At 34.5% G+C, this 9,535-nt stretch overlaps 8 non-coding genes across 8 annotated transcripts; all 8 read left to right on the forward strand.

The window, feature by feature from the left end:
- The first annotated feature begins 217 nt into the window (after positions 1-217).
- On the forward strand, positions 218-290 carry TRNAR-UCG (transfer RNA arginine (anticodon UCG)). Its single transcript has one exon. It is a non-coding gene; the product is annotated as a tRNA-Arg (tRNA).
- A 1,089-nt stretch (positions 291-1,379) lies between these two features.
- Positions 1,380-1,452, forward strand: TRNAR-UCG (transfer RNA arginine (anticodon UCG)). Its single transcript has one exon. It is a non-coding gene; the product is annotated as a tRNA-Arg (tRNA).
- Positions 1,453-2,541: 1,089 nt separating this feature from the next.
- Positions 2,542-2,614, forward strand: TRNAR-UCG (transfer RNA arginine (anticodon UCG)). Its single transcript has one exon. It is a non-coding gene; the product is annotated as a tRNA-Arg (tRNA).
- A 1,077-nt stretch (positions 2,615-3,691) lies between these two features.
- On the forward strand, positions 3,692-3,764 carry TRNAR-UCG (transfer RNA arginine (anticodon UCG)). The gene has a single exon. It is a non-coding gene; the product is annotated as a tRNA-Arg (tRNA).
- A 1,089-nt stretch (positions 3,765-4,853) lies between these two features.
- TRNAR-UCG (transfer RNA arginine (anticodon UCG)) lies at positions 4,854-4,926 on the forward strand. The gene has a single exon. It is a non-coding gene; the product is annotated as a tRNA-Arg (tRNA).
- A 1,088-nt stretch (positions 4,927-6,014) lies between these two features.
- Positions 6,015-6,087, forward strand: TRNAR-UCG (transfer RNA arginine (anticodon UCG)). Its single transcript has one exon. It is a non-coding gene; the product is annotated as a tRNA-Arg (tRNA).
- A 1,088-nt stretch (positions 6,088-7,175) lies between these two features.
- Positions 7,176-7,248, forward strand: TRNAR-UCG (transfer RNA arginine (anticodon UCG)). Its single transcript has one exon. It is a non-coding gene; the product is annotated as a tRNA-Arg (tRNA).
- A 1,089-nt stretch (positions 7,249-8,337) lies between these two features.
- Positions 8,338-8,410, forward strand: TRNAR-UCG (transfer RNA arginine (anticodon UCG)). The gene has a single exon. It is a non-coding gene; the product is annotated as a tRNA-Arg (tRNA).
- The last annotated feature ends 1,125 nt before the right edge of the window (positions 8,411-9,535 follow it).

A 9,535-nucleotide genomic window follows, 5' to 3' on the forward strand; every position in this document is an offset into this window, starting at 1 on the left:
AAGAAAAGACTGCTAAGTTGTTAGCACTTCACTTGGATAGTGCTTCTGGTACACTTTCCAAAGGTATGTGTGATAGATTGTGGAAGAATCTATTTCCTTCATCTAAATGCAACTCTGCTAGAAAACGTTCCTCAAAAAAAGACTGCTAAATTGTAAGCTTTTTACTTGAAGTGTGCTTTTGGCACTCTTTCCAAATATCTCTAAAACACCTGGGGAAGACCGCGTGGCCTAATGGATAAGGCGTCTGCCTTCGGATCAGAAGATTGAGGGTTCAAGTCCCTTCGTGGTCGGGAACATTTCTTTCCTCATGAACTTAAACTTACCAAACTCTGTTTTAATTGACTCCATGAGAGTGTTGCAAAACATTTACATTTCAAAACTTGATTTCAACCAAAATTTCAATGAACATACTCAAGTCTTTGAAAAGTCTACATGCATATTGGCACAATATGTTGAGTTATCTAATGCTTTCTGTTTTTCCCTTTATACATTATTTTGCACAAACATAATCCTATGAAAAACTGGTCAAGATGTATAATTTCTGAAAACAAGTCATAGGATTTTAGTCCATTCGTGGTCAGCAAAAGTCATCCTCCTTTGATTAAAAAAATATTCTCTCATAACTTATTGAATAGCTGACGTTAGTGTGTGCTGCATATGGCTTAAAATCAACATAACTCAAGGTTTTTACATTATGGCAGAGCTAAGCTCGGAATAATTGTCATGTGCAATTCTTAGAATCAATTAATTATAATAGTCACATTTATCCTTTGAGGAGTACAGTATTTTCAATCGAGCCCTAGAAAAAATGATCAAAAATGGGTCATGAATATAAGTCTCCAAATGGAGGCCATAAAATATTGTTTCATGCATCCAAGATGGAAAACAAAACATTCAAGTTCAGGAAAAAACAAGGACATCCGATCACCAATGTTCAGGAAGAATTGCCATTAAACTTAGAGCCCTAAACCACTCAGTAGATTTTATAGCTTGCTTAACAGAATGTAAAACTATTACCCAGTTAAGTGAAAGCTTATAACAAATCTAGGTTTTGGCATTTCTTAAAGCTGAACAATATATTGTTCTCCCATAATCAATCAAAGAAATTAAATCTTGAATCTTTTTGCTTCATCTAAAAGCAACTCGTTACAAAATATTCCTTAAGAAAAGACTGCTAAGTTGTTAGCACTTCACTTGGATAGTGCTTCTGGTACACTTTCCAAAGGTATGTGTGATAGATTGTGGAAGAATCTATTTCCTTCATCTAAATGCAACTCTGCTAGAAAACGTTCCTCAAAAAAAGACTGCTAAATTGTAAGCTTTTTACTTGAAGTGTGCTTTTGGCACTCTTTCCAAATATCTCTAAAACACCTGGGGAAGACCGCGTTGCCTAATGGATAAGGCGTCTGACTTCGGATCAGAAGATTGAGGGTTCAAGTCCCTTCGTGGTCGGGAACATTTATTTCCTCATGAAGTTAAACTTACCAAACTCTGTTTTAATTGACTCCATGAGAGTGTTGCAAAACATTTACATTTCAAAACTTGATTTCAACCAAAATTTCAATGAACATACTCAAGTCTTTGAAAAGTCTACATGCATATTGGCACAATATGTTGAGTTATCTAATGCTTTCTGTTTTTCCCTTTATACATTATTTTGCACAAACATAATCCTATGAAAAACTGGTCAAGATGTATAATTTCTGAAAACAAGTCATAGGATTTTAGTTCATTCGTGGTCAGCAAAAGTCATCCTCCTTTGATTAAAAAAATATTCTCTCATAACTTATTGAATAGCTGACGTTAGTGTGTGCTGCATATGGCTTAAAATCAACATAACTCAAGGTTTTTACATTATGGCAGAGCTAAGCTCGGAATAATTGTCATGTGCAATTCTTAGAATCAATTAATTATAATAGTCACATTTATCCTTTGAGGAGTACAGTATTTTCCATCGAGCCCTAGAAAAAATGATCAAAAATGGGTCATGAATATAAGTCTCCAAATGGAGGCCATAAAATATTGTTTCATGCATCCAAGATGGAAAACAAAACATTCAAGTTCAGGAAAAAACAAGGACATCCGATCACCAATGTTCAGGAAGAATTGCCATTAAACTTAGAGCCCTAAACCACTCAGTAGATTTTATAGCTTGCTTAACAGAATGTAAAACTATTACCCAGTTAAGTGAAAGCTTGTAACAAATCTAGGTTTTGGCATTTCTTAAAGCTGAACAATATATTGTTCTCCCATAATCAATCAAAGAAATTAAATCTTGAATCTTTTTGCTTCATCTAAAAGCAACTCGTTACAAAATATTCCTTAAGAAAAGACTGCTAAGTTGTTAGCACTTCACTTGGATAGTGCTTCTGGTACACTTTCCAAAGGTATGTGTGATAGATTGTGGAAGAATCTATTTCCTTCATCTAAATGCAACTCTGCTAGAAAACGTTCCTCAAAAAAAGACTGCTAAATTGTAAGCTTTTTACTTGAAGTGTGCTTTTGGCACTCTTTCCAAATATCTCTAAAACACCTGGGGAAGACCGCGTGGCCTAATGGATAAGGCGTCTGACTTCGGATCAGAAGATTGAGGGTTCAAGTCCCTTCGTGGTCGGGAACATTTCTTTCCTCATGAACTTAAACTTACCAAACTCTGTTTTAAGAGTGTTGCAAAACATTTACATTTCAAAACTTGATTTCGACCAAAATTTCAATGAACATACTCAAGTCTTTGAAAAGTCTACATGCATATTGGCACAATATGTTGAGTTATCTAATGCTTTCTGTTTTTCCCTTTATACATTATTTTGCACAAACATAATCCTATGAAAAACTGGTCAAGATGTATAATTTCTGAAAACAAGTCATAGGATTTTAGTCCATTCGTGGTCAGCAAAAGTCATCCTCCTTTGATTAAAAAAATATTCTCTCATAACTTATTGAATAGCTGACGTTAGTGTGTGCTGCATATGGCTTAAAATCAACATAACTCAAGGTTTTTACATTATGGCAGAGCTAAGCTCGGAATAATTGTCATGTGCAATTCTTAGAATCAATTAATTATAATAGTCACATTTATCCTTTGAGGAGTACAGTATTTTCCATCGAGCCCTAGAAAAAATGATCAAAAATGGGTCATGAATATAAGTCTCCAAATGGAGGCCATAAAATATTGTTTCATGCATCCAAGATGGAAAACAAAACATTCAAGTTCAGGAAAAAACAAGGACATCCGATCACCAATGTTCAGGAAGAATTGCCATTAAACTTAGAGCCCTAAACCACTCAGTAGATTTTATAGCTTGCTTAACAGAATGTAAAACTATTACCCAGTTAAGTGAAAGCTTGTAACAAATCTAGGTTTTGGCATTTCTTAAAGCTGAACAATATATTGTTCTCCCATAATCAATCAAAGAAATTAAATCTTGAATCTTTTTGCTTCATCTAAAAGCAACTCGTTACAAAATATTCCTTAAGAAAAGACTGCTAAGTTGTTAGCACTTCACTTGGATAGTGCTTCTGGTACACTTTCCAAAGGTATGTGTGATAGATTGTGGAAGAATCTATTTCCTTCATCTAAATGCAACTCTGCTAGAAAACGTTCCTCAAAAAAAGACTGCTAAATTGTAAGCTTTTTACTTGAAGTGTGCTTTTGGCACTCTTTCCAAATATCTCTAAAACACCTGGGGAAGACCACGTGGCCTAATGGATAAGGCGTCTGACTTCGGATCAGAAGATTGAGGGTTCAAGTCCCTTCGTGGTCGGGAACATTTCTTTCCTCATGAACTTAAACTTACCAAACTCTGTTTTAATTGACTCCATGAGAGTGTTGCAAAACATTTACATTTCAAAACTTGATTTCAACCAAAATTTCAATGAACATACTCAAGTCTTTGAAAAGTCTACATGCATATTGGCACAATATGTTGAGTTATCTAATGCTTTCTGTTTTTCCCTTTATACATTATTTTGCACAAACATAATCCTATGAAAAACTGGTCAAGATGTATAATTTCTGAAAACAAGTCATAGGATTTTAGTTCATTCGTGGTCAGCAAAAGTCATCCTCCTTTGATTAAAAAAATATTCTCTCATAACTTATTGAATAGCTGACGTTAGTGTGTGCTGCATATGGCTAAAAATCAACATAACTCAAGGTTTTTACATTATGGCAGAGCTAAGCTCGGAATAATTGTCATGTGCAATTCTTAGAATCAATTAATTATAATAGTCACATTTATCCTTTGAGGAGTACAGTATTTTCCATCGAGCCCTAGAAAAAATGATCAAAAATGGGTCATGAATATAAGTCTCCAAATGGAGGCCATAAAATATTGTTTCATGCATCCAAGATGGAAAACAAAACATTCAAGTTCAGGAAAAAACAAGGACATCCGATCACCAATGTTCAGGAAGAATTGCCATTAAACTTAGAGCCCTAAACCACTCAGTAGATTTTATAGCTTGCTTAACAGAATGTAAAACTATTACCCAGTTAAGTGAAAGCTTGTAACAAATCTAGGTTTTGGCATTTCTTAAAGCTGAACAATATATTGTTCTCCCATAATCAATCAAAGAAATTAAATCTTGAATCTTTTTGCTTCATCTAAAAGCAACTCGTTACAAAATATTCCTTAAGAAAAGACTGCTAAGTTGTTAGCACTTCACTTGGATAGTGCTTCTGGTACACTTTCCAAAGGTATGTGTGATAGATTGTGGAAGAATCTATTTCCTTCATCTAAATGCAACTCTGCTAGAAAACGTTCCTCAAAAAAAGACTGCTAAATTGTAAGCTTTTTACTTGAAGTGTGCTTTTGGCACTCTTTCCAAATATCTCTAAAACACCTGGGGAAGACCGCGTGGCCTAATGGATAAGGCGTCTGACTTCGGATCAGAAGATTGAGGGTTCAAGTCCCTTTGTGGTCGGGAACATTTCTTTCCTCATGAACTTAAACTTACCAAACTCTGTTTTAATTGACTCCATGAGAGTGTTGCAAAACATTTACATTTCAAAACTTGATTTCGACCAAAATTTCAATGAACATACTCAAGTCTTTGAAAAGTCTACATGCATATTGGCACAATATGTTGAGTTATCTAATGCTTTCTGTTTTTCCCTTTATACATTATTTTGCACAAACATAATCCTATGAAAAACTGGTCAAGATGTATAATTTCTGAAAACAAGTCATAGGATTTTAGTTCATTCGTGGTCAGCAAAAGTCATCCTCCTTTGATTAAAAAAATATTCTCTCATAACTTATTGAATAGCTGACGTTAGTGTGTGCTGCATATGGCTTAAAATCAACATAACTCAAGGTTTTTACATTATGGCAGAGCTAAGCTCGGAATAATTGTCATGTGCAATTCTTAGAATCAATTAATTATAATAGTCACATTTATCCTTTGAGGAGTACAGTATTTTCCATCGAGCCCTAGAAAAAATGATCAAAATGGGTCATGAATATAAGTCTCCAAATGGAGGCCATAAAATATTGTTTCATGCATCCAAGATGGAAAACAAAACATTCAAGTTCAGGAAAAAACAAGGACATCCGATCACCAATGTTCAGGAAGAATTGCCATTAAACTTAGAGCCCTAAACCACTCAGTAGATTTTATAGCTTGCTTAACAGAATGTAAAACTATTACCCAGTTAAGTGAAAGCTTGTAACAAATCTAGGTTTTGGCATTTCTTAAAGCTGAACAATATATTGTTCTCCCATAATCAATCAAAGAAATTAAATCTTGAATCTTTTTGCTTCATCTAAAAGCAACTCGTTACAAAATATTCCTTAAGAAAAGACTGCTAAGTTGTTAGCACTTCACTTGGATAGTGCTTCTGGTACACTTTCCAAAGGTATGTGTGATAGATTGTGGAAGAATCTATTTCCTTCATCTAAATGCAACTCTGCTAGAAAACGTTCCTCAAAAAAAGACTGCTAAATTGTAAGCTTTTTACTTGAAGTGTGCTTTTGGCACTCTTTCCAAATATCTCTAAAACACCTAGGGAAGACCACGTGGCCTAATGGATAAGGCGTCTGACTTCGGATCAGAAGATTGAGGGTTCAAGTCCCTTCGTGGTCGGGAACATTTCTTTCCTCATGAACTTAAACTTACCAAACTCTGTTTTAATTGACTCCATGAGAGTGTTGCAAAACATTTACATTTCAAAACTTGATTTCAACCAAAATTTCAATGAACATACTCAAGTCTTTGAAAAGTCTACATGCATATTGGCACAATATGTTGAGTTATCTAATGCTTTCTGTTTTTCCCTTTATACATTATTTTGCACAAACATAATCCTATGAAAAACTGGTCAAGATGTATAATTTCTGAAAACAAGTCATAGGATTTTAGTTCATTCGTGGTCAGCAAAAGTCATCCTCCTTTGATTAAAAAAATATTCTCTCATAACTTATTGAATAGCTGACGTTAGTGTGTGCTGCATATGGCTTAAAATCAACATAACTCAAGGTTTTTACATTATGGCAGAGCTAAGCTCGGAATAATTGTCATGTGCAATTCTTAGAATCAATTAATTATAATAGTCACATTTATCCTTTGAGGAGTACAGTATTTTCCATCGAGCCCTAGAAAAAATGATCAAAATGGGTCATGAATATAAGTCTCCAAATGGAGGCCATAAAATATTGTTTCATGCATCCAAGATGGAAAACAAAACATTCAAGTTCAGGAAAAAACAAGGACATCCGATCACCAATGTTCAGGAAGAATTGCCATTAAACTTAGAGCCCTAAACCACTCAGTAGATTTTATAGCTTGCTTAACAGAATGTAAAACTATTACCCAGTTAAGTGAAAGCTTGTAACAAATCTAGGTTTTGGCATTTCTTAAAGCTGAACAATATATTGTTCTCCCATAATCAATCAAAGAAATTAAATCTTGAATCTTTTTGCTTCATCTAAAAGCAACTCGTTACAAAATATTCCTTAAGAAAAGACTGCTAAGTTGTTAGCACTTCACTTGGATAGTGCTTCTGGTACACTTTCCAAAGGTATGTGTGATAGATTGTGGAAGAATCTATTTCCTTCATCTAAATGCAACTCTGCTAGAAAACGTTCCTCAAAAAAAGACTGCTAAATTGTAAGCTTTTTACTTGAAGTGTGCTTTTGGCACTCTTTCCAAATATCTCTAAAACACCTGGGGAAGACCACGTGGCCTAATGGATAAGGCGTCTGACTTCGGATCAGAAGATTGAGGGTTCAAGTCCCTTCGTGGTCGGGAACATTTCTTTCCTCATGAACTTAAACTTACCAAACTCTGTTTTAATTGACTCCATGAGAGTGTTGCAAAACATTTACATTTCAAAACTTGATTTCAACCAAAATTTCAATGAACATACTCAAGTCTTTGAAAAGTCTACATGCATATTGGCACAATATGTTGAGTTATCTAATGCTTTCTGTTTTTCCCTTTATACATTATTTTGCACAAACATAATCCTATGAAAAACTGGTCAAGATGTATAATTTCTGAAAACAAGTCATAGGATTTTAGTTCATTCGTGGTCAGCAAAAGTCATCCTCCTTTGATTAAAAAAATATTCTCTCATAACTTATTGAATAGCTGACGTTAGTGTGTGCTGCATATGGCTAAAAATCAACATAACTCAAGGTTTTTACATTATGGCAGAGCTAAGCTCGGAATAATTGTCATGTGCAATTCTTAGAATCAATTAATTATAATAGTCACATTTATCCTTTGAGGAGTACAGTATTTTCCATCGAGCCCTAGAAAAAATGATCAAAAATGGGTCATGAATATAAGTCTCCAAATGGAGGCCATAAAATATTGTTTCATGCATCCAAGATGGAAAACAAAACATTCAAGTTCAGGAAAAAACAAGGACATCCGATCACCAATGTTCAGGAAGAATTGCCATTAAACTTAGAGCCCTAAACCACTCAGTAGATTTTATAGCTTGCTTAACAGAATGTAAAACTATTACCCAGTTAAGTGAAAGCTTGTAACAAATCTAGGTTTTGGCATTTCTTAAAGCTGAACAATATATTGTTCTCCCATAATCAATCAAAGAAATTAAATCTTGAATCTTTTTGCTTCATCTAAAAGCAACTCGTTACAAAATATTCCTTAAGAAAAGACTGCTAAGTTGTTAGCACTTCACTTGGATAGTGCTTCTGGTACACTTTCCAAAGGTATGTGTGATAGATTGTGGAAGAATCTATTTCCTTCATCTAAATGCAACTCTGCTAGAAAACGTTCCTCAAAAAAAGACTGCTAAATTGTAAGCTTTTTACTTGAAGTGTGCTTTTGGCACTCTTTCCAAATATCTCTAAAACACCTGGGGAAGACCGCGTGGCCTAATGGATAAGGCGTCTGACTTCGGATCAGAAGATTGAGGGTTCAAGTCCCTTTGTGGTCGGGAACATTTCTTTCCTCATGAACTTAAACTTACCAAACTCTGTTTTAATTGACTCCATGAGAGTGTTGCAAAACATTTACATTTCAAAACTTGATTTCGACCAAAATTTCAATGAACATACTCAAGTCTTTGAAAAGTCTACATGCATATTGGCACAATATGTTGAGTTATCTAATGCTTTCTGTTTTTCCCTTTATACATTATTTTGCACAAACATAATCCTATGAAAAACTGGTCAAGATGTATAATTTCTGAAAACAAGTCATAGGATTTTAGTTCATTCGTGGTCAGCAAAAGTCATCCTCCTTTGATTAAAAAAATATTCTCTCATAACTTATTGAATAGCTGACGTTAGTGTGTGCTGCATATGGCTTAAAATCAACATAACTCAAGGTTTTTACATTATGGCAGAGCTAAGCTCGGAATAATTGTCATGTGCAATTCTTAGAATCAATTAATTATAATAGTCACATTTATCCTTTGAGGAGTACAGTATTTTCCATCGAGCCCTAGAAAAAATGATCAAAATGGGTCATGAATATAAGTCTCCAAATGGAGGCCATAAAATATTGTTTCATGCATCCAAGATGGAAAACAAAACATTCAAGTTCAGGAAAAAACAAGGACATCCGATCACCAATGTTCAGGAAGAATTGCCATTGAACTTAGAGCCCTAAACCACTCAGTAGATTTTATAGCTTGCTTAATAGAATGTAAAACTATTACCCAGTTAAGTGAAAGCTTGTAACAAATCTAGGTTTTGGCATTTCTTAAAGCTGAACAATATATTGTTCTCCCATAATCAATCAAAGAAATTAAATCTTGAATCTTTTTGCTTCATCTAAAAGCAACTCGTTACAAAATATTCCTTAAGAAAAGACTGCTAAGTTGTTAGCACTTCACTTGGATAGTGCTTCTGGTACACTTTCCAAAGGTATGTGTGATAGATTGTGGAAGAATCTATTTCCTTCATCTAAATGCAACTCTGCTAGAAAACGTTCCTCAAAAAAAGACTGCTAAATTGTAAGCTTTTTACTTGAAGTGTGCTTTTGGCACTCTTTCCAAATATCTCTAAAACACCTGGGGAAGACCGCGTGGCCTAATGGATAAGGCGTCTGCCTTCGA

Source organism: Mixophyes fleayi, chromosome 9 (genome assembly GCF_038048845.1).
Source record: "Mixophyes fleayi isolate aMixFle1 chromosome 9, aMixFle1.hap1, whole genome shotgun sequence".
Classification (NCBI taxonomy): Eukaryota; Metazoa; Chordata; class Amphibia; order Anura; family Limnodynastidae; genus Mixophyes; species Mixophyes fleayi.